The sequence below is a fragment of the Lissotriton helveticus genome, chromosome 7, assembly GCF_964261635.1.
Source record: "Lissotriton helveticus chromosome 7, aLisHel1.1, whole genome shotgun sequence".
NCBI classification, from domain to species: domain Eukaryota; kingdom Metazoa; phylum Chordata; class Amphibia; order Caudata; family Salamandridae; genus Lissotriton; species Lissotriton helveticus.
Window position 1 is genome coordinate 1093307464 of NC_136068.1, and position 24589 is coordinate 1093332052.

Here is a 24589-nt window from a genome sequence, read left to right on the forward strand (position 1 = left end):
AAATTTGTAAGTATTTAATGTTTGTGTACAGTTTCTGATATATTTATCCTTTAATGGCCGAGTTGCTGCAACATACAGGTAAGTTATTTTCCAAAATATATATTCCTTTTTCTCTTGCTATATAGCTGTAATCTTATTTTGTTTAAATATTTGTCGATATTTCTTTTTTTTTTATGTGCCGAAAGTGCGATGTATAATTTAATACGGGGAATACTTGATTTAAATACGGCACGGGTGGGGCACGTTTTTCACGTAAACGTCAGTTACGTATATCTTTTGTGAAGTTCTGCAGGTAAGACCAACTTTTGTCTGTTGATGTAATGTATTAAAAATTTTTTTGTAGATGTTTTTACATTTATTTATTTGCATTTACAGCTATTCACTTTCCGGGTCCTGTTTGGCTACCGCCTGTGACATTTCTATACTTCACTGACGGTTTTGAAGCGACATAGAGGTAAGTCTCCTTATTTCTTTATATCTTTTCATATTGCGTTCTTGGTGTTGTTCTACTTTATTGTATCTAGTTTTTTTTGTGAAATGTGGATTTAATAATGTACATGACTACTATTTACCTTTTGTGCATTGTGTACAATTTATTGCGATGTTCGTGTTTGTGTATCTTTTCCTATTTAAAAAAAAAAAAATTGTATCTTGTGTTTAGCTGGTATCGTCGGCATGCATTGACTGATGTTTGCGCGTGTCGTCTTTGTATCAGGGTCCTGTACTCTAGTTTTGCCTTAACTTGCACCCTGTTTTTTTTGTTATCTTGCACTTGGCTTGTGTTTGGCTTGTGTCTGGCCCGTATCTGGCTCGTGTCGCCAATATGCATTGCCCTTTTTATTTTGTGATGTTTTCTTGTTTTTGTAAAACTTCGTATGTATGCACTGTCTATGTTCTCTTTGTGTGACGTTTGTCTGATCTCTACACTTCACAGACTGAGCTGCTACGATCGACAGGTAATTGCTTTTTTTTTTCAATATAATTAAAGAGTGCCTTTGTGATTTTGTACACTTTTTTGTATACAGTTCCTTTGTGTGATGTTAATGTAATCATGGACTTGGCTCGTTTTTGGCTCGCACTTGGCTTGTGTCCGGCTCGTCTCTGCTTAGTGTCCTTTTCCATGCTATCACTGGCTCATCTTTAGCTCGTATCTTTGCCATGCATTGACTCATGTTTGCGCGTGTCGTCCTGGTATGCGGGTCCTGTAGTCTATTTTCGCCTGAGCTTGCACCCTGGTTTTTTTTTATGTCGCACCTGGCTTGTGTTTGGCTCGTGTCTGGCCCGTATCTGGCTCGTGTCGCCGCTATGCATTGCACTGTTTTTTGTGATGTTTTCTTTTTTTTGTTAAACTTATTATGTATGCACTGTCTATGTTCTCTTTGTGTGTCGTTTGTCTGATCTCTACACTTCACTGACTGAGCTGCTACGATCGACAGGTAATTGCTATTTTTTTAATATAATGAAAGAGTGCCTTTGTGATTTTGTACACTAAATTGTATACAGTTCCTTTGTGTGATGTTAATGTAATCATGGACTTGGCTCGTTTTTGGCTCGCACTTGGCTTGTGTCCAGCTCGTCTCTGCTTAGTGTCCTTTTCCATGCTATCACTGGCTCGTCTTTAGCTCGTACCTTTCGTTATGCATTGACTCATGTTTGCGCGTGTCGTCCTGGTATGCGGGTCCTGTAGTCTAGTTTCGCCTGAGCTCGCACCCTGTTTTTTTTTTATCTCGTAAATGGCTCGTGTTTGGCTCGTGTCTGGCCCGTATCTGGCTCGTGTCGCCGCTATGCATTGCCCTGTTTTTTGTGATGTTTTCTTGTTTTTGTAAAACTTATTATGTATGCACTGTATATGTTCTCTTTGTGTGTTGTTTGTCTGATCTCTACACTTCACTGACTGAGCTGCTACGATCGACAGGTAATTGCTATTTATTTCAATATAATTAAAGAGTGCCTTTGTGATTTTGTACCCTAAATTGTATACAGTTCCTTTGTGTGATGTTAATGTAATCATGGACTTGGCTCGTTTTTGGCTCGCACTTGGCTTGTGTCCCGCTCGTCTCTGATTATTGTCCTTTTCCATGCTATCACTGGCTCGTCTTTAGCTCGTATCTTGGCCATGCATTGACTGATGTTTGCGCGTGTCGTCCTTGTATCCGGGTCCTGTACTTTAGTTTTGCTTTATCTGGCACCCTGTTTTTGTTTTATCTCGCACCTGGCTCGTGTTTGTCTCGTGTCTGGCCCGTATCTGGCTCGTGTCGCCGCTATGCATTGGCCTTTGTTTTGTGATATATATATATTTTTTTTAACTTAGTATGTATGCACTGTCCATGTTCTCTTTGTGTGATGTTTGTCTGCTGAGTAATGCTGTTGTGGTGATGAGTGGTGCTGTGGTGGTGATGAGTGCTGCTGTGTCGGTGCAGAGTGATATTGTGTTGTTGCTGAATGATGCTGTTGTGGCGGTGTGGAGTGATGCTGGTGTGTTGCCGAGTGATGTTAGTGTGGTGCTGAGTAATGGTGTTGTGGTGATGAGTGGTGCTGTGCTGGTGATGAGTGCTGCTGTGTTGGTGTTCACTGATTACCACCCCAGCATAACTCAGCACCACAACAGTAGCACTTGTCACAACAACTGCATCACTGAGCCCCACCAATGCAACACGCAGCAACACCACATTATCACTCAGCACCCCCACAGTACTACTGAGCAACAACACAGCATCACTCTGCACCACCACAGCCGTACTTAGCACAACAACAGCCTCATTCATCCACACTACTGCACTACTCAACAGCAACAAAGCATGCTTTGATACCTGTTATTGTGTGTGCCACGTTAAAATATGTTGTGAAAGCGTGCACTTACGGCCGGTGGTGTGTATGCCTGTTGAAAGCGTGCACTGATGTCTGTTGGTGTGTGTGTGTATGCCTGGTGAAAGCGTGCATTGATGGCTGTTGGTGTGTGTGCCTGGGGAAAGCGTGCACTGATGGCTGGTGGTGTGTGTGTGTGTGCCTGGTGTAATGTATTGTAAAACAGTGCACTGAGCTCACTTGACACACAACTGTAAATGGTGCAATGCTGCTGACTGTATTCTGTATTGTAGGGAAGCTTGCAATGGTGTTGTGTGGCCTCTATATACGAAAGAAGCTTGCAATAGTGCTGATTTGTTCTGTGTAATTTTAGACTTGTGGTGAGTGGTGCCTATTGTCAATATGTTGCTTGTAAATGATGTTGTGTTGGTGCAAAGTGATGATGTGGTGGTGTTGTTGAGTGGCGCTTGTGTTGGTGCTGCGTGCTGCTGTGTCGGTGGAGAGTGATATTGTGGTGGTGCTGAATGATGCTGTTGTGGTGGTGTTTGAGTGGTGCTTGTGTGTTGCCGAGTGATGTTAGTGTGGTGCTGAGTAATGCTGTTGTGGTGATGAGTGGTGCTGTTCTGGTGATGAGTGCTGCTGTGTTGGTGTTCACTGATTACCACCACAGCATAACTCAGCAGCACAACAGTAACACTTATCACAACAACTGCATCACTGAGCCCCACCAATGCACCACGCAGCAACACCACATTATCACTCTGCACCCCCACAGTACCACTGAGCACCAACACAGCATCACTCTGCACCACCACAGCCGTACTTAGCACAACAACAGCCTCATTCATCAACACTACTGCACTACTCAACCGCAACAAAGCATGCTTTTATACCTGTTATTGTGTGTGCCACGTTAAAACATGTGGTGAGAGTGTGCACTTACGGCCGGTGGTGTGTATGGCTGTTGAAAGCGTGCACTGATGGCTGTTGGTGTGTGTGTATGCCTGGTGAAAGCGTGCACTGATGTCTGTTGGTGTGTGTGTGTATGCCTGGTGAAAGCGTGCATTGATGGCTGTTGGTGTGTGTGCCTGGTGAAAGCGTGCACTGATGGCTGGTGGTGTGTGTGTGCCTGGTGTAATGTATTGTAAAACAGTGCACTGAGCTCACTTGACACACAACTGTAAATGGTGCAATGCTGCTGACTGTATTCTGTATTGTAGGGAAGCTTGCAATGGTGTTATGTGGCCTCTATATACGAAAGAAGCTTGCAATAGTGCTGAGTTGTTCTGTCTAATTTTAGACGGGTGGTGAGTGGTGCCTATTGTCAATATGTCGCTTGTGAATGGTGTTGTGTTGGTGCAAAGTGATGCTGTGGTGGTGTTGTAGAGTGGTGCTTGTGGTGGTGCTGCGTGCTGCTGTGTGGGTGCAGAGTGATATTGTGGTGGTGCTGAATGATGCTGTTGTGGGGGTGTGGAGTGATGCTGGTGTGTTGCCGAGTGATGTTAGTGTGGTGCCGAGTAATGCTGTTGTGGTGATGAGTGGTGCTGTGCTGGTGATGAGTGCTGCTGTGTTGGTGTTCACTGATTACCACCACAGCATAACTCAGCACCACAACAGTAGCACTTATCACAACAACAGCATCACTGAGCCCCACCAATGCACCACGCAGCAACACCACATTATCACTCTGCACCCCCACAGTACCACTGAGCACCAACACAGCATCACTCTGCACCACCACAGCCGTACTTAGCACCACAACAGCCTCATTCATCAACACTACTGCACTACTCAACCGCAACAAAGCATGCTTTTATACCTGTTATTGTGTGTGCCACGTTAAAACATGTGGTGAAAGTGTGCACTTACGGCCGGTGGTGTGTATGGCTGTTGAAAGCGTGCACTGATGGCTGTTGGTGTGTGTGTATGCCTGGTGAAAGCGTGCACTGATGTCTGTTGGTGTGTGTGTGTGCCTGGTGAAAGCGTGCACTGAGTGAGGCCTGTGTGCAATGTGAGTGAAGCCTGTGTGCAGTGTGAGTTAGGGATGTGTGCACTGAGTGACGGCTGTATGCAGTGAGTGAGGCCTGTATGCAGTGCGGTCGAAGACTTTGTGCAGTGTGATTGAAGGCTGTGTGCACTGAGTGAGGCCTGTGTGCAGTGGGAGTGAGGGCTGTGGATAGTCCCAGAATATTTGAACGATTGAGGTTTTTCAAAATATGGCTATAAAAAGTGTGATTAAGTGTTAAAGCAGCACTCACAACACTATTATACAAATACAAAAGTGTTTCGCGTAATCCTAGTACCTTTTTTTTGGTTCATACTGAATGTGGTATTTTTCTTATTCCGCACACGTAAAAAATGTCTAGGCATTTGCAGTGTTGGTGTGTGTGAATGGCCTAAGCAGGCACTTACGGCTGGTGCTATGCAGGTTTGTTGTGTAACATTGCACGAACAAACATAAGAATAACAAAATACCATTTGACCTGCATGTAATAGATTGTGTAAAAGAACGTGTTGCTTTCCACAGTCTTTCTAAAGTTGCTTCCCGTGTATTTTATGGCAAGTTTCGCTCCCTTTAGTTTATATTTGCATTTACACGTAAAATTTCTATGCATTTGCAGTGTTGGTGTGTGTGCATGGCCTAAGCAGGCACTTGCGGATGGTGCTATGGGTGTTTGGTGTGTAACTTTGCACTAACAAACGTACAAATACCAAAATACAATTTTACCTGCATGTAATAGAATGTCTAAAAGAACGTGGTGCTTTACACAGTGTTTCTAAAGTTGCTTCCCTTGTATTTTATGGTTTTCGGTGAGAAGGCGACTTTCGGTCACTTTAGTTTAGATTTGCATTTCACAGCGGATGGCCGACAACAGATTAGAATCTTTACGACTGTGATGAAAGCAATCCAGTCTCCTGGGGTGGTTAGGCCCCAGACGTTTTGCTCTCGCCCCCTCCCCACCTTAGAGAGGGGAGAAGGAAGAAGCACATGGCGTGCATGAATGTGAAACAGTCTGGGGACTGTTGGTTGTGTTTTAAAATGTTTTCAGAGAAAAGCGGGCATAAAAGTAGAAGGTGGGGTGGGAGAACGTTCAGCTGATGGAGAGAGAAGCTATGGTGTGCGTGTTTCCGTGCGTAAATGGGAGAGCGTGTGGGAGGGGGGGAAAACGTGCAGATGAATGAGAAAGAAGCTATGGTGTGCGTGTTTCCGTGCGTGAATGGGAGAGAGTCTGTGTTATGTGTGAGCTGTTTGTTGTGCGTGTTGCCGTGCGTGAATGGGATAGAGAGAGAGTCTGTGGGCTGATTGTGTTTGTTGTGCGTATTTCTGCGAGTGAAAGGCAGAAACGTGCAGATGAATGAATGAGAGAGAAGCTAAGGCAGGGGGGGTATGCTTGGAAGATGCACGTTTGAATGTTGTCAATGTGTGCGTGTTGACGTGCGTGAATGGGATAGAGAGAGAGTCTGTGGGCTGTTTGTGTTTGTTGTGCGTGTTGCCGGGCGTGAATGGGATAAGATAAGCAAGAGGCACGCGCGTGTGCGTGTTGCCATGCGTGAATGGAACAGAGAGAGTCTGTGGGCTGTTTGTTTTGGTGTACGTGTTTCTGCAAGTGAAAGACAGGGTGGTACGCTTACAAAGAGTGCACGTCTGAATGTTGTCAAGCTACGTGCCGTGCGTGAATAGGAGAGAGACTGGGAGTGTGGGGGGGTGGGAGAGAGAGTCTATGGGCTGATTCAATCAATCAATCAATCATGCCATTTGTATAGCGCACTACTCACCCGGGAGGGTCTCAAGGCGCTTGGGGGGAGGGGTATGCTACTGCTCGAACAGCCAGGTCTTGAGTTGTTTCCTGAAGGCGAGATGGTCCTGGGTCACCCGAAGGTGGATGGGGAGGGAGTTCCAAGTCTTGGCAGCTAGGTAAGAGAAGGATCTTCCTCCGGCGGTGGCTCTTCGGATGCGTGGTACGGCTGCGAGGGCGAGGCTGGTGGACCGTAGCTGGCGGGTGGGCGTGTAGAAGGTCAGGCGGTCGTTGAGGTACTTGGGGCCCAGGTCGTGGAGAGACTTTTGTGCGTGGGTGAGGAGCCGGAACGTGATCCTCTTGTCGACGGGGAGCCAGTGCAGGTTCCTCAGGTGGCTGGAGATGTGGCTGTGTCGGGGGACATCCAGGATGAGTCGGGCGGAGGCGTTCTGGATGCGCTGGAGCCTTTTCTGTAGCTTGGCTGTGGTTCCGGCGTAGAGGGCGCTTCCGTAGTCCAGTCGGCTGGTGACAAGTGCCTGGGTGACAGTCTTCCTGGTCTCGGTCGGGATCCAGCGGAAGATCTTGCGAAGCATACGCAGGGTGTTGAAGCATGATGAGGAGACGGCGTTGACTTGTCTGGTCATCGAGAGGGAGGGGTCCAGGATGAAGCCCAGGTTGCGTGCGTGGTGGGTTGGCTTGGGTGCGGTGCCCAGGGCTGGGGGCCACCAGTAGTCGTCCCAGGCAGAGGGCGAAGATCCCAGGATGAGGACTTCCGTCTTTTCCGAGTTCAGTTTCAGGCGGCTGTCCTTCATCCACTCGGCGACGTCTTTCATCCCTTCGTGTAGGCAGGTTCTGGCGGTGTCGGGGTCTCTGGTGAGGGAGAGGATCAGCTGGGTGTCGTCGGCGTAAGAGATGATGTTGAGGTTGTGCTGGCGTGCGATGGCTGCGAGAGGTTTCATGTAGATGTTGAAGAGGGTGGGGCTGAGTGAAGATCCTTGCGGGACGCCGCAGATGACTTCGGTGGCCTCGGAGCGAAACGGGGGGAGGCGAACTCTTTGTGTTCTTCCGGCGAGGAACGAGATGATCCACTCCAGTGCCTTCTCTTGGATACCGATGTTGCTGATGCGCTGGACTAGGGTGCGGTGGCAGACCGTGTCGAATGCAGCGGAGAGGTCCAGGAGGATGAGGGCCACTGTTTCCCCCTTGTCGAGCAGGGTCCGGATGTCGTCGGTGGCTGCGATGAGGGCGGTCTCGGTGCTGTGGTTGGCTCTGAAGCCGTACTGCGAGGGGTCGAGGGATCCGTTCGTCTCGAGGAAGGCGGTGAGCTGTCTGTTGACGATCTTCTCGATGACTTTAGCAGGAAAAGGGAGGAGCGAGATGGGGCGGAAGTTTTTGAGATCGGTGGGGTCCGCTGTAGGTTTCTTCAGGAGGGCGCTGATCTCGGCGTGCTTCCAGCTCTCCGGGAAGGTGGCGGTGTTGAAGGAGGCGTTGATGATGTTCCGGAGTTGGGGTGCGATGGTGGAGTCGGCCTTGTTGAAGACGTGGTGTGGGCAGGGGTCGGTCGGTGATCCGGAGTGGATGGTGTTCATCGTGCGGGCTGTGTCTTCGGTGGTCACCGTGGTCCAGGTGCGAAGGGTGGCGGGCGTTGGTTCGACGGTTGGGTGCGTGGGTGGGGCGCCGAAGCTGTTGTGGATGTCGGCGATCTTGCGGTGGAAGAACGAGGCGAGGGAGTCGCAGAGGTCTTGTGATGGAGTGATGTCGTTGGTGCCGGTGCTGGGGTTGGAGAACTCCTTGACGATAGTGAAGAGCTCTTTGCTGTCATGGGCGTTGTTGTCCAGTTGTTCCTTCAGGGATTTCTTCTTGGTGGTGCGGATGAGCTGGTGGTGCTTGCGGGTAGCGTGTTTGAGGGCGGTCATGTTGTCGGTGGTCCGGTCGAGGAGCCAGGCTTTCTCGAGGGTGCGGCAGGTCTTCTTGGAGTCCTTGAGGTCGTCGGTGAACCAGGATGCCTTCTTGCTTCTGGGTCTGCTGGGAGGGTTCTTTAGTGGCGCGAGGTCGTCGGCGCAGGCGGTCAGCCACTGTGTGAAGTTGCGGGCTGCTTCGTTGGGGTCCGTTGTGTTGGCGGGTGGGCTCTGGCTGAGGGAGGTGATGAGCTGGTCTGCGGTGATCTTGCTCCAATTCCTGTGAGGTACCTGTTGCGGGTGGTGGTGGGTCGTGGATCTTTTGAAGCTGAAGTGGACGCAGCTGTGGTCGGTCCAGTGGAGTCCGGTGGCGTGGCTGAAGGTGATGTACTTGCTGGAAGAGAAGACGGGATCAAGCGTGTGGCCGGCGTAGTGGGTGGGGGTGTTGACCAGTTGCTTGAGTCCGAGGTTGGCGAGGTTTTCCAGCAGGGCGATGGTGTTGCGGTCCTTGTTGTTCTCCAGGTGGAAGTTGAGGTCCCCGAGGAGGATGTAGTCGGTGGAGGGGAGGGCGTGCGGGCTGATGAAATCTGTGATGTCTTCGCTGAATTGTGTGCGTGGTCCCGGGGGTCTGTAGGCAAGGGTGCCTCTGAGGGTCGTCTTAGGGTCGGTGTGAATCTGGAAGTGGAGATGTTCGGCTGCGGCGAAGGAGTCGTTGGCGTCGGTCGTGATGCGGATGGTGTTCCTGTGGACGATGGCGATGCCACCTCCGGTCTGGTTGATGCGGTCCCTCCTGATGATCTTGTACCCGTCCGGGATGGCGATGGCGATGTCGGGTGCAGAGGAGGCGTTCATCCAGGTTTCCGTGAGGAAGGCGACGTCCGGTGATGTAGCGTCGAGGAGGTTCCAGAGTTCCACGGCGTGTCTGTGGACGGAGCGGGTGTTGATCAGGATGCACTTGAGGTGGTTGCTGCTGGTGTTTGTCTTGGCGGGTGCGGGGCAGGTTCGGAGGCAGGTGAACTTGCAGGTGCAGCAGGTGAAGGGTCCGTGGGTGCGTCTCGGGGTGGCTCGGCAGCAGGCGTGGGTCCGGCCGGCATTGAGTGCGTTGAGAGTGGCGGCGTCGTAGGTCAGTCGGGTCGTCTTGCCTCGGCTGGGAGGGCCAGGGGTCCTGGCGCTGGGCGCGGGCCAGGCGTGGACGGGCTTACCTTTGGCGCACCTTCGGCGCTCAATCGGTGCTCCCGCTGCGCGCGTCCGCTGCGCGGTCGCTCTGGGGGCGTCATAAGTAAGGAGCCGGGAGGGAGGAGCAGCTGGGTGGCGGGAGCGGGGCGGCGAATGGAATCACAGGGGGGCGGGGCCGCAGGGAGGCAGCGGCGGGAACTTTCAAGAAGCAGCGGGCAGCGGGAAATTCCCAGGAGCAGCGGGAAAATCCCAGGAGCAGCGGGCAGCGAGCAAAGGAATCTGCAGGCAGGAGGCGGCAAAGGCAGGCAGGAGCGGCAGCAGTGAGTGGAGCGACCAAGCCCTGTGGAGGGCTGAGCGGTTTGTTGTGCGTATTTCCACGAGTGAAAGGCAGAAACGTGCAGATGAATGAATGAGAGAGAAGCTAAGGCAGGGGGGGTATGCTTGGAAGATGCACGTACGAATGTTGTCAACGTGTGCGTGTTGACGTGCGTGAATGGGATAGAGAGAGAGTCTGTGGGCTGTTTGTGTTTGTTGTGCGTGTTGCCGGGCGTGAATGGGATAAGATAAGCAAGAGGCACGCGCGTGTGCGTTTTGCTGTGCGTGAATGGAACAGAGAGAGTCTGTGGGCTGTTTGTTTTGGTGTACGTGTTTCTGCAAGTGAAAGACAGGGTGGTATGCTTACAAAGAGTGCACGTCTGAATGTTGTCAAGCTACGTGCCGTGCGTGAATAGGAGAGAGACTGGGAGTGTGGGGGGGGGTGGGAGAGAGAGTCTGTGGGCTGATTGTGTTTGTTGTGCGTATTTCTGCGAGTGAAAGGCAGAAACGTGCAGATGAATGAATGAGAGAGAAGCTAAGGCAGGGGGGGTATGCTTGGAAGATGCACGTCTGAATGTTGTCAATGTGTGCGTGTTGACGTGCGTGAATGGGATAGAGAGAGAGTCTGTGGGCTGTTTGTGTTTGTTGTGCGTGTTGCCGGGCGTGAATGGGATAAGATAAGCAAGAGGCACGCGCGTGTGCGTGTTGCCGTGCGTGAATGGAACAGAGAGAGTCTGTGGGCTGTTTGTTTTGGTGTACGTGTTTCTGCAAGTGAAAGACAGGGTGGTATGCTTACAAAGAGTGCACGTCTGAATGTTGTCAAGCTACGTGCCGTGCGTGAATAGGAGAGAGACTGGGAGTGTGGGGGGTGGGAGAGAGAGTCTGTGGGCTGATTGTGTTTGTTGTGCGTATTTCCGCAAGTGAAAGGCAGAAACGTGCAGATGAATGAATGAGAGAGAAGCTAAGGCAGGGGGGGTATGCTTGGAAGATGCACATCTGAATGTTGTCAACGTGTGCGTGTTGACGTGCGTGAATGGGATAAGATAAGCAAGAGGCACGCGCGTGTGCTTGTTGCCGTGCGTGAATGGAACAGAGAGAGTCTGTGGGCTGTTTGTTTTGGTGTACGTGTTTCTGCAAGTGAAAGACAGGGTGGTATGCTTACAAAGAGTGCACGTCTGAATATTGTCAAGCTACGGTGAGATAAGCAAGAGGCACGCGCAGGGCAGAGAGAAGATGGGCGGAGGGAGCAGCTTCAATAAGGCGTGGACAAAGTGAAGAGCCAATGGAAAAAAACCAAAGCTTGGAAAAAAAAGTTTATGGCACAAAAGCGCGTGCCTGTGCCCACGTGAACTCGAAGAAAACTGCACGGAAAAAGGCGGTAGTTTGACTAGTATTTTGAGCACTTGAATTCTCTCCATTTCCCATTCCTGCGGAATGAAAAAGGCAAGACCTAAAAAGGAAGAAGGGAAATAGGGCGATAATTAGGAAGGGAAGAGGGATCAGCACCGGGCTTCTTTAGAATGGGAATAATGGTGGCCGATTTATGGAGACCAGGAACAACACCCTGCGCGAGGGAGTCATTAATGAAGGTAAGAGGGGGAAGGGGACAGGCCAAAAAATTTGTCTTAAGATATGAATCGGGCAGATGTCAGAGGGTGACCCTGATTTCACTCGAGTAAGTAGAGAAAGGAAGGTTTCCCTAGTCAAAGGAGCTATCTGGTCTAGCTGGGAAACATTGGGCGTTGGAGAAGGGTCAAAGAAAGTGGGGGAAGGCGGTGGTATGTTAGCCTTGATAGCCGCAATTTTCTCAATAAAAAAATTATTGAGAGAGTCACAAAGGGATTGGTAGGGGGAGGGCTTGAGGGTAACTCTGTCTGAAGAGGCCAACTCATGAACTGTGGCAAAAATTTCCCTGGGCTGGTTTTCGGCCGAAAGAATTTTGCCAGAGAAATAGTTGGTATTGGCCAAAAGGATGGCTGTTTTGTATTCATTTATGATAGAAGTATACTGTGATTTTAACGTCGGACAGTACGCACGTCTCCAGGTGCGCTCTGCTCGGCGCACCAAGAGTTTTTTTTCCTTGAGATCTGAGCTAAACCATCTGTTGGCATCGTGGGCGCGTCTAATTTTGACGCGCCTAAGAGGGGTCACTTGGTCACAGGCACTAGACAGCCATTTATTGAAGGTATCGATTTGAGATGGCGGGGTGAGTTCCTCAAGGGCAGGGCAGGAGGCCACAAGGGAAGAGCAGAGGGAGGGCACATCTACTTTATTCCAGTTACGGGCCCAGGTGTTCCTGGGAAAAGAGGGTCTTTTTGCTAAACTAAATCAAAGAAAAACAAAATCAGATAGTGATCAGACCAGAGGCAGGGCGTAACAATGGGAGCGGAAACAGGAATATTGAGTGACCAAATTTGGTCTAAGGTATGACCTTGGGTGTGGGTGGGGGTTTGAACATGTGACAGAAAATTAAGACTAAAAAGAAGTTCAGTGAATTCTTTTGACATGGCGTCTTCCGCCGGGTCAGAGGGCCAGAAATTAAAATCCCCAAGCACCAGGACAGATGAATTGTTTACTGCTAGAGTGGCTAGCAGCTCCTGAATGGCAGAGAGGAAGTATGGTATTTGCTGGGGAGGGGGGTAGATTAAAACAAAGGTAATGGGGACTTGAAAGGAGGTAGATCGCACCGCCAGGCAGTCGACCGCCATAATTAATGGAAATAATAGTAGTTGGAAATGGAGTCCAGAGCGGACAATCAGGGCAACACCACCTCCCACCCTCCCCACGGGCCGATCGACGCGTAAGGCGTAGTAGGAGGAGGGGAGGGCCGCTAATACATTTGGCAGAGAATCAGGGCAAAACCAGGTTTCTGTAAGAAACAGAAGATCAGGTTTGTGTGTGTCTAAAAAGACAAACAGTTCAAGATGATGTTTAACTGCGGCCCTGGTGTTCAGGAGGAAGGCTGAGATGGTGGGCGTAGGGTTAGGTGGGGGAAGGGGAGACCTTTCAATAGTGGGAAGGCGGAGGGATGATGGCAGATTAATTGGAAGAGATGGCGGGGGTCGACTCGAGCAAGGCCGAGTTTGTTGATGCGGGTCAGGGTTGCGGGGTTGAGCGGCCAAGGGCCCTGGTGGGACCAAAGTTGTCCGGGAGAGTTGGTCACAGGTTGGGCATATTGAGGTGCCCCTAGCCCCGGCCGGCCGTGGACAGGCGCAGACGGGCTTGCCTTTGGCGCGCCGCCGGCGTGCCCGCTGCGCGCGTCTGCTGCGCGTGCGCATGGGGAGATCTTTAAGTAGAGGAGGAGCGCGAGGACTGCAGCGCTAACCCAAACAGCCTCTATGCCCCGATCCAAGATGGCGCCAGCAACCCCGTCAGCCCTCCGATTCAAGCGGCACTCAGCCGTGCCGGAACGAGGCTAGGGGAGCTGGACAATGAAAGTAAAAGAAGGCAGTTCAAGTAAGTGCAATAAAACAATTTTTAAAAAATTCCACTTTTTTACATCAAAGTGCCAAAACAAGCCTCCAAGCACAGCCGCAGCCGGCGCAAACCCACTGCCACCGGGTTATGAGCACCCACTGCGCGTGCGCATGGGGAGATCTTTAAGTAGAGGAGGAGCGTGAGGACTGCAGCGCTAACCCAAACAGCCTCTATGCCCCGATCCAAGATGGTGCCAGCAACCCCGTCAGCCCTCCGGTTCAAGCGGCACTCAGCCGTGCCGGAACGAGGCTAGGGGAGCTGGACAATGAAATTAAAAGAAGGCAGTTCAAGTAAGTGCAATAACATTTTTTTTTTAAATGCCCCTTTTTTACATCACAGTGACAAAACAAGCCTCCAAGCACAGCCGCAGCCGGTGCAAACCCACTGCCACTGGGTTATGAACATCTGCTGCGCGTGCGCATGGGGAGATCTTTAAGTAGAGGAGGAGCGCGAGGACTGCAGCGCTAACCCAAACAGCCTCTATGCCCCGATCCAAGATGGCGCCAGCAACCCCGTCAGCCCTCCGGTTCAAGCGGCACTCAGCCGTGCCAAAACAAGGCTAGGGGAGCTGGACAATGAAAGTAAAAGAAGGCAGTTCAAGTAAGTGCAATAAAACAATTTTTAAAAATGCCGCTTTTTTACATCAAAGTGACAAAGCAAGCCTCCAAGAACAGCCACAGCCGGTGCAAACCCACTGCTACCGGGTTATGAGCATCCGCATTAATGTGTCCTTCCCGTTATTCAAGTGGTGATTGAAGTCACCTAGGATTATGTTGTTGGAGTTAGAGAAAGAGCAATGCATTAGTAGGTCAGATAGTTGTTCCCCAAAGACGGACGAGTTTCCTGGTGAGTGGTGGATGAGATGACATTTTGTTACTTTGTTGTCTTTTCGCTTTAGGTTGGTGCTGAGGTATTCAAATGTTATATAGGAGAAGGTTTTTGTTTCAGACATTGTTATGTTATTCTTATGTATGATGGCGATGCCACCGCCGCAATGGCTTATCCGTCCTTCTTGATGATGGAGAAACCTGGGGGGACTTGGAGGTCATGGATTGGATAGGATGATTCGTTGAGCTATGTTTCAATGACGAACATAATGTCTATGTCGCAGTGCAGTATGGCTTCAAGCCAACTCTGTTGTGTGGTTTTTTTTTTCACAACAAGTTTTATTAAGTGATTAAGCAAAATCAAATACGTGACTCTCCACAGTCAGGAGATCGCCACCCAGCATCATGACACGTTTTTATCATTAGCGCAAAGTCCAATCAAGAAAAAAAGAGGAATGACATGAACCCCCCCTCCTCCACCCACCGACCCCAACCACCCAACTACCCGTCTACCCACCCCTTATCCCTCCCTAACCCCATGCACGTGAGTATAGAAAACATTCAGTACTTGGTCGTAGTGTGCTAGGTATGACGCACCTCCTAGGCCTGTAAGGCATCCTCCACCCGTATATCCTCCTCTTGTTCTACTGGGGGGTCCAGTGTCAACCCCCTATATTCCGCCCACCGCTTCCAGATCTTAAAATGCTTACGGGGGCATCCTCTTGCTTCAAACACCGGGCGTTCCAGTCCCATAAAGTAGTCTAGTCCAGCCTTCCATGCGCACAGGGGGGGGGGGCTCGCTCTCCCTTCCATGCTCGGGCTAGGTCTCTTTTGGCAACAACAAGCCCCAACAACAACAGATGGCGTTTGTATATATTTCCACCTACACCCTCCAACACATGGAGCAACCCTAATCGAGGGGTGCGGGGAAGATCCCATCCCAATACCTCTGACAAGCAACTCCAAACACTCCTCCAGAACCTGATCAGCCCAGCACACGACCACACAGTGTGCAGCAGCGTACCCGTTGCAGCCCCACAGTGCAGACATTCCGGAGACCCAATCAGTCCCGCCTTCCACAGCCGCTCCCGGGTGTAATAGGCCCTCTGTAAGTACTTGAATTGGATTAGCCTAAGTCGTATTGCAATGGCAGCCCCTCGCGGGGACTCCAGAGCTTCCCTCCAGTCATCCTCATCCAGGGGACCAACATCTTCCTCCCAGGCCTCCTTGAGGGGAAGTCGGGTGGTGGAGCAGTGAGTGACCAGCGTCTGATAGATTCGGGACACCTTATCTCCAAGGTCTCCCATAAAGACCTTCGCTTCAACGGGGCTAAATTCCGGGAGCGATTCCATGTCAGCGATGCTAGGTGCTAGTGCGTGGCGAAACTGTAGGTACCGAAAGAATTGGGTCTTGGGCATATGGAACTCAGTGCTGAGCTCTTGGAATGATTTGAGGGTGACCCCGGTCAGCACATGACCCAAGGACGAGATCCCAATGGCGTCCCAGCCATCAAACCCCGCCAAAGAGGCCAGCGCGGGGAGCCGCCCGTTCTTCCACAACGGAGTTTCCGCCGTTAATCTACCCCACCAGCCCATGCGACGCAGCGCCTGTCGCCACATCACAAAGACTACTCGCGTGGCACTCGGCAGTGTCCGCCGCAGCCTAGCCGAGTACAGTATCGTATGGAGTGTGTTGTCCCCCATCAGCGAACGCTCCAGGGCATATGCTGGGTCTCCTCTGTCCCCATACCACCATTCGTTGAGTACCAGTAACTGGGAGGCCTGATAATAGGACATTCGGTCCGACGTGACCAAGCCACCACAATACGTGGACAGGAAGCATGTCCGCAGCGCCACTCTGGCAGCACCCCCCGCCCACAGGAAACGGCCCAAAACAGAGTTGACCTGCCGAAACCACTGGGGGTTAATCAGATGGGGGTAGCTTTGCAGCTGGTATAACAGGCGCGGGAGCGCAACCATTTTGAATATCGCGGACCTACCAAAAATAGTGAGGGGCATCCAGGACCACGTTTTCACGTCCGTCTGGACCCTCTCCCATACTGGTACTATGTTGCGCTCCCAGGCAATATCTACGGATTCTGAGAGGAACACACCCAGGTACTTCAAACCCCCGGCTGCTACCTGCAACGCTGATGCCCAGGGGTCTGCCACCATCCCGCCGCCCAACACCCACAGAGTGGACTTACGTGGGTTTAGGCAAAGGCCTGATACTTCTCCGAAAATACGCATAATTTCCATGACTCGGGCCCCGATCTGTGCAAATCAGTAAGAAAGAAGAGGACGTCATCTGCATATAATGCAATCCTATCAGTGAGGGTCCCACTCCACTCAAAGTCCCGCATCTGCGCGTCAATGCGCACCCAAGAGGCCAGAGGCTCCATAGCGAGTGCAAATAAATATGGGGAGAGTGGACACCCCTGTCGGGTCCCCCGGCCAATCGGAAACTTTTCTGAGACCGCCCCGAAGACCCGCACTGACGTTGTGATATCAGTATAGAGTAGTTTGATGTAGGAAATAAACACCGGGCCCAGATTGAGACGAGGCAGGAGCGCAAATAGATACGTCCAACTAACTGAATCAAAGGCTTTATCAATATCCGCCAGTAGCAGAGCCGCCCGTTCCCCCGTGGCCCCCATGGCATCGACTGCCGCCTGTTCCCGTCGGATGTTATGCCGCGTCGCCCTATGTGGCATGAAGCCGGCCTGGTCTGGGTGGACCAGGTCCGTCACATATGGGAATAGGCGGTTCGCCAACGCCTTAGCCAGTATTTTAGCCTCTATGTTGAGCAGGGATATTGGGCGATAAGAGTCATGCCTGTCTGGGGGTCTGCCCGGCTTCTGAAAGACCACAACTTCGGCATGACGCCAGTCAGGTGGCAACCTTCCCCGTGTTCGCGCCGCCTCTAGTGCACTCCGGTAATGGGACCCCAATTGGAGCTGAAATTTCCTATAGAATTCACTCGGGAAGCCACTTGGCCCAGGTGCCTTCCACGTGTTGAGCTGTCCCAGTGCGTCTCCCAGTTCCTCCGCCGTAAGGGGAAGGTCTAGCGCTGTCTTGGTCTCATCCGAGACCGCCCTCGGAGGTAAGTCGTCTATAAATTTAGCGACCTCAGCCGCCGATAGACAATCCCGCGGAGCATATTGCGCCATAAAGTAGCGGGCAAAACTCGCTGCTAGTTCAGCCGGGTCAGTAATCGCCACTCCGTCCCCAGCAGTGAGGCCCGGCAGCGTAATTGGTTGGAGAGTACGTTGACATAGCCTATGGAGCATTGTACAGGACTTATCCCCCCACTGATATACTCTACTCCGCGTGGCCAGCCACGCCTGTCTAGCCTCATCGAGTAACACAGAGGCATAGGACTGTTGTGCCTGTAGGAGCAACCGCACCGCGATCTCATCTCCCCCTCCCCGGCACCGCAGTTCCAAGGTGTCCACCAGTGTGGCTGCCTCAGCGACAGTCTCCCGGCGTCGTCGACGGGCCGCCGCACACCATGCGATGTCAATACCCCGTATGGTGGGCTTCATTGCCTCCCAAACCACGACTGCGTCTATGTCGTCCACTAGGTTTTCCTGCCAGTAATGGGCAATCGCACCCCGTAGATGTCGGACATAGTCGGGTTGCTGAAGGTGCCACGAGGACATCCTCCACCGGAACGGTTGTCGTTTCTTAAGCAGCTCGACCCTGACGACCACCGGGGAGTGGTCAGACAACCCTCTTGGCAAGATCCCCGCCTCCCGCACTCTGTTTAGGAACACACTGGGCACAAACACCTAATCCAGTCGCGAGAAGGAGCCATGCACCGCAGAAACATACGTGTACTCGCGTACCTTGGGATGCATATGTCGCCACACATCCACCCAGCCCATCCCTTCCACCATTGCATTCAACCGGGTAGGGGGGGCCGCCGTTAGTATCCCCTGTAGTCTCCGACGGTCCATACATACATCCATTACCTCATTCCAATCGTCCCCCAACACAGCCAAGGACTCTAGGATGTCCTCCCACACCGCAAACAGCTTCTCAGACAAGGACCACTGTAGCGGAGGAGGGGCGTAGACACTCCCAAAAACCACTGGTTCAGTACCCACCATTCCTTTGATAAAAATGTAACGACCCTGTGGATCCGCCCACTGTCTTTCATGGACGTAGGCCAACCTGCGATGTACCAAGACAGCAACTCCTCTGGACCCCCTAGTAAACCCGGCATGAAAGACTTGTTGGTAGCCTAACCTCTGCAGACTAAGCACTTTCGATCCCGTCATGTGCGTTTCTTGTAACAATAGCACATCCGCAGCCTCCCTCTTCCCCCATCGCAAAATCGCCCCCCGTTTGATCTTGTCGAGCATCCCCCTGACATTCCAGGTTACTACCCGCATGGACTCACCGGGGAGCCCTGGAAGCACATCAGCCATAATCGAGAGGGACTAACCAAGTAGGCCCCTTGCGCCACACCCACGCACTCAGCACCGTCATCAGTAAAGCAGAAAAACTCACGTGCAGTCCCCCCACCCACCCCAGGTCCCCCCCCACAACAACCCCCCCACCCACCGCAACCCAAACCAGCCCCAACCCTTCCCCCTTTACCCCCCCTTCACCCCACGCCCCCACCCCTATACCTCATAGAACTCTGAAGTACCTGTCGCGGCATGGGCAACCTCGGGCCCAAAACAGAGGACCCAAGGCCAACCATACCAATGGATCCCAACACCCCCTGAAAAACAGTAGAAACACCCCCCCCCCCAGTCAACTCCCACTCTAGCAGGAGGCAGGTAGCCCCTATAGAGTAGCCACCCGAACCCATCCCGCAATCCCACACATGCACAAGGCACCATTTAGAACTAGCAATATAGGCAGTGTTCATGCATCCACTCGATTGGACCTGGCCATACGACTCCCCTCAGCCAGAGCCCGTGGCATCAACAGATAAGCACAGTTCTCCCCAGGCCCTCAATGGTCTTTTCCAGAGTGATCAGAGTCCACAGTCACACTATCTTGTGTCCCACTGACGGAAGTGGAACGCTTCCAGGATCTGGACCTCTGATTCCTTCTGCTCCGGGTAGGCTGGTCCCCCCGTTCCTGCGACGATCCTCTCGAATGGCCTGGGTTCAGTCCCGGTTGGGCATGCGGCCTGACCCTCACTGTCTCGTCCGTCCATTTGAAGACATCCTCCGGGGTATCGAAGAAGTGTGTCTGCGACTGGAAGACCACCCGCAGGCGGGCTGGATATAGCAGGGAATACTGGATTTTCAGGCCCCGCAGTTTCGCCTTGGCGGCTATAAAGGAATGTCGCTGTTGCTGCACTAGCCTGGTGTAATCAGGAAAGATCATGATCTTCTGATTCTCGAATGAAATGGAATCCCTGGTCCTTGCTTCCCGCAAGATAGCGTCCCTATCATGGTAATTCAGAAGTCTAGCGATCACTGGTCTGGGCCGCTCACCCTCCGGTGTCCTCTGTGTCAGGGCCCGATGAGCACGCTCAATTACAAAGCAATTGGATAGGACCCCCGGGGGTAGCCAGCTCTCCAGCCACTGAGATAGAAACAGTTCCATGTTCCCCTTCGCACATCTCTCCGGAAAACCAACGAATCGAAGGTTGTTCCTGCGTGCGCGCCCTTCGGCATCTTCCACATGGAGCGCAAGGCCCCTTTGAATGTTCTCCATCACCGCCATTTTCTGCTTCAGGGTCCCAACGTCGTCTTTCACCACCGAGATTCTGGATTCCGTCTCTGTAATTCGTGCCACCGCATTCCGTAGGTCCTGACGCAGCAGAGTCACATCTGCACCCACCGCCCCAATTTTGGCATCCAGCATGTCTCTGGACTGGGTGATCGCTGCCATAAGCGCCACATTGTCCGGCCCGCTCCATGTCCTCCTCCAGATGACCCGGGCCCCCCACTGGGCCCCGTGAACTTATCGATGGGCCCCTGTTTGGAGGGCCCGCCGCCTCCTCTGGTCATGTCTGCCGTCAACCTCGGGGCAGCTATGTTATGAGCGTCTGTACCAGCGCAGACACCTCGCACCTCCAGAAATGTCCAATGTAGGCCAACCCAGCGTCTCTTCTGCCCCCGGGTGTAGATGTCCTCCTCGCCGCTACCACCGGTCTCTGGGCTGGCTCCCTGGTCGAGACCAGGGCACGTGCCTCAAGCCAGTCACAATCAGGCCCCCGGTCTGCCCCCACCTCGCCGGCGGCCTCGTGGTCCCGCAGTCTCGTGGCCAGCCTGCTTCTGGCCGCTCTGCACTATTTTGACGGGTGCTACGGGCCCCACTCACTCCAGTAGCCGTCCTCCCATGCCCAGCAGCTTATCACACCAGTATGGGGGCCCCAGGGGAGTCACTCACTGTTCGTATTCAGCCGCAGGGCTGCGCCAGGCACGGGCACGATCTTCGCTGGTCCGTCCGGCCACACACTTGTCTGCTGCCAGGGGAAGTACAGCAGCGTGACGCCCAGCCGTCCGGGTAAGGCCACACACCAGGGGTCACAGCTCCCCAGGCCCCGCTGCGTTTCAATCGCGGCCGAAGTCAGACGCCAGCCCCATCGGGCGGGAACCACCAAACTCGAGGCCCCGGCTGCACGGAATCGATGCAGGTCGCTGCTCCTCTCGGGCGTCCTCCGTGCGCAGGTCACCACCGCTGCCACAGGCGAGACAACTGGGGGCTCGTCTGCCGCTCCGCCGTCTCCAAGAGGCTCCAGGCACAGGTAAATTTGCAGCGCGGCCGGCCCCCTCACAAGCCCTCCGGCCCGGAGGTGCCAAAATCGAAGCCCCGGCTTCGCTGTCCGGTACTAGGCCGCAGGCCGCCGCCGGCGACTCAGCCGTACCGAACGGTCCAGGAGCGCCGCTCTTCAAACCGGAGGATTCCCGGCACCTTCCGCCACTCTTGCCCCACAAGTGGCTTGCAGTTCGGGTCCTGGGGCCAGGATAACAGGTCGGATAAGTATCGGGCTGGCGGGAGCTCTAGGAAGCTGCAACCGCCATCGTCGCCCGCTAAGCCACGCCCCCCTCTGTTGTGTGTTTTGATTGCTGATCTACAGTTGTAAGTTGTAAGTAAGAGCATGCAGTTTACCTTGCTGCTGGTAGTGTACTTTTGGGAGGGAGTGCCAAAGGTATTTCAGTGTGTTGTGATGGTGTCTCTGCCAATTCTGGTGAGCACCTAGATGTTAGAGGTGTGGGAGGTCTGGGCTGTCCTAAGGTTGTATGTGTTATATGTTTCAGCTAGATTCATTGTCTCTATCATGGACATCTTTGGGCTCGCTCGTTTCAGCCTGTGAAATTGGCTGTTGAGAGGGGTAGTGCACCAGCTGTGCAGTTGGGATTTGGACAGCCGAGAGAGTTCACTGATGATGTTGTGTGAGGGGAATTGCGAGTGTTGGGTGGGGACAGAGGAAGTTCTGGTGTTGATAAGGATTCTGTTTATGCCCTCTGTAACTATGTTGGGTTGTCCTTGCAGGCGGGTTAGACTTTTAGTTATGGAAAGTTGTTCCATGCGTGTTAGACGTTCGGTTAATTCAACCGTGGACCCCAGGTTCAATGTAGAGAGAGAGTGGGTAGTAAGGGGCAGGCTAGCTTGTGAGTGTTGGTCGGGCTGGAGGGTTGTGGGCTAGTTGCACTGCAGGTTCTAGTGCCACAATTTCTTACTTTGAGCGGACTATGGGGTGTGCATTTAGTGAGTATCCATTTCTTTTTAAAAAGAAAGAGAAATAGACTTAAGCTAAAAATAAAAAAGGCTAAGGAAGACATTATCTGGATTGACCTGCGGGAATCTGTTATACATGGCAGGATTAGAGATTTTTGGGCAATAATAGGTAAGGGGTGTGGGTCTAGATTAAGCCCCTCCCCTATTCCCATAGCGGAAGAGGTATGGTCCATTTATATCCGGGACCTGTATGCAGGGAATTGTACGTCTGATACTATCGCCCCTGAAGTTATCATAGGTGATGTTGGTATCATTGGTCCTGATGCGGATGGCCTTACGAATTATCCTTCAGTAAAGGAAATTGAGATGGCCATAAAAAATATGCGTGTCTCTGGGGCAATGGGTCCAGACGAACTCCCCATGACGGTCCTCAAACAGGACCCGTTCGGGTGGAGTAACATTTTGTACCCTCTGTTTAAAATATGTTTTATGACTAAAAAGGTACCCGCCTCGTGGAGGGGGAGCATCCTTGTCCCCATTTTTAAGAAGGGAACTAGGGATTGCCCAAGTAATTATCGCTTGATTGCGCTCCTCGACTCAATCGGGAAGGTTTTCGCGAAATGCCTTCTAGGATCCCTCTCCGCTTGGGTTGAGGAGAACAATATCCTGCCGTTTGCTCAGACTGGGTTCCGCAGGAATCACGGAACCCTGGATAATCTTACCGCTCTGCATGTGGTTACGGACAAATATGTACAGGTGCGACGGGGGACGGTGTATGCAGCCTTTATTGATTTCTCCACCGCGTTCGATAAAGTGGACCGTGGAATGTTGTGGAGAAAGTTGGCTGCGCTTGGTCTCCCGCCTTACCTGTTGGAGCTGGTGCGGGCCCTCCATACAGAGACCTGGTGTAGGGTCCTGTTGGGGGGTGAAGGGGGGCTTTCTGACCCAATTCCATCGGGTAATGGCCTCAAACAAGGCTGTTTATTGGCTCCCCTTTTATTCTCCTTATATACGGCTGATTTGCCCGCCGCTCTGTCTGCCACAGAGGGCATCGCCCCCTTGGTGGGGGGGACCCCTATATCTTGTTTGATGTATGCAGACGATGTCCTTATCCTTGATCTAACTCCCAAAGGACTTTCAAATCGGCTACAGGCTCTTCATAGTTATGCTGTGGCTCATTGCATGAAGATTAACATAACCAAGAGTAAAGTTATGTGTATAGTAGGTAAAAAGAGGTGTCGAGCAGCAGATTTTGGCTGGTGCATCGGGGGGCAAAAATTAGAGGTTGTCAAGTCATATATTTTTTTGGGGAAAATTGTTACGGCCAATCTGAGTGAGAAACTGCATATAGAGCACTGCTCGCGCAAAGCTCTTGCTCATGGCAAAGGTCTAAATTCACTATATCATGCAACGGGGAAACGGCACTTCCCGATTTTATTGGAGGTGTACAGATCTAAAATCCCGGCAACAATCCTCTATGGCATAGAGTTAATAGAGGTGAAAAAGTGGGACTTCTGCCATAGGATTGAGGGGAAACTTTTAAGATCTCTTTCCTCATTAAATACTGCATGCTCTCTGGCCGCCTGTAGGCTCGAATTCGGTCTAAGGAGCAGTTGGGTGCAGGGACTCTGCGCCCTAGTAAGATGGGTGGCTTGTCTTGCAAGAGCGGAAGTTGGGACATTGAGAGCATTTCTCAAAAATGAACTATTAGGTAATTTCAATGAGTTCTCCCAACTTGTTCGTAATTTCAGAATAGCCGTAAAGTTTTTAAAATTAGATGAAACAATTCTTTTTGTGTACTCCCCTACACAGTTAAAACTTGTTTTAAAAGCAGCCTCTTGGGACCTCTGCTTCCAATCGGACAAAAAATTAATTCATGGAAAGAGGAATGTAGATATCCTCTATGATACTTATCTGATGAAGCAGCCACAACCTTATGTGCGATGGTCCCTCCCACACGGCATACGAAGATTCTGGTTCCTGCTACGCTATGATTTAATACCCTTAAATCTCCTACTATCTAAATGGTATGGCTCCACCTCTCTGTGCAATCTATGTAATTCAAATATTCAGGACTGCATGCATGTTCTATTGATTTGCCCGGCGTTATGTAAATGGCGCTCTAGATGGATAAAAGTAATTTGTCTCCGTCTTGGCATTTTAACCCTGAATGATTTTCTTCATGCACTGTATTGTCCTCCTAACGAAATGTTCTGCTTCCACATTTTTAATTTTTTTAAAGGTTTTTTAGCTATCTATTGATATTCCATGGAGATGCTTCTTGACTTGCCAATTATTTACTGTTCTGGTGTGTAAATTAGTCTGTATGTAAGTTAGGTACTTCTTGGGTGGATAACCTCTGCATTTGTATTGTTTTGTATTGTATTTCTGTATATTTTATGTGGCCCTCGGTCGAGAGCCAAAGCATAATAAAATTAATTGAAATAAATTGAGTATCCATTTGCTTTTTGGCTATAGTGTGGGTGGTGGTTAGGCGTAGGTTGAGGTTTCCGGGGGTGGGTAATTCTGGGTTATTGTAATTGTGGTGTGAGGGGGAAAATCGGGAGTGGTGACCTGAGGGTGGTGGTGGAGTCGTGAGGGATCGGGCTAGAAGGTGTATGGGTGCATGATGTAAGGGTGAATGTAGGTTGTAGGTGTGTAATGGGTGTAAGTTTCTGGTGAGTTTCATCTGTGCTATTCCC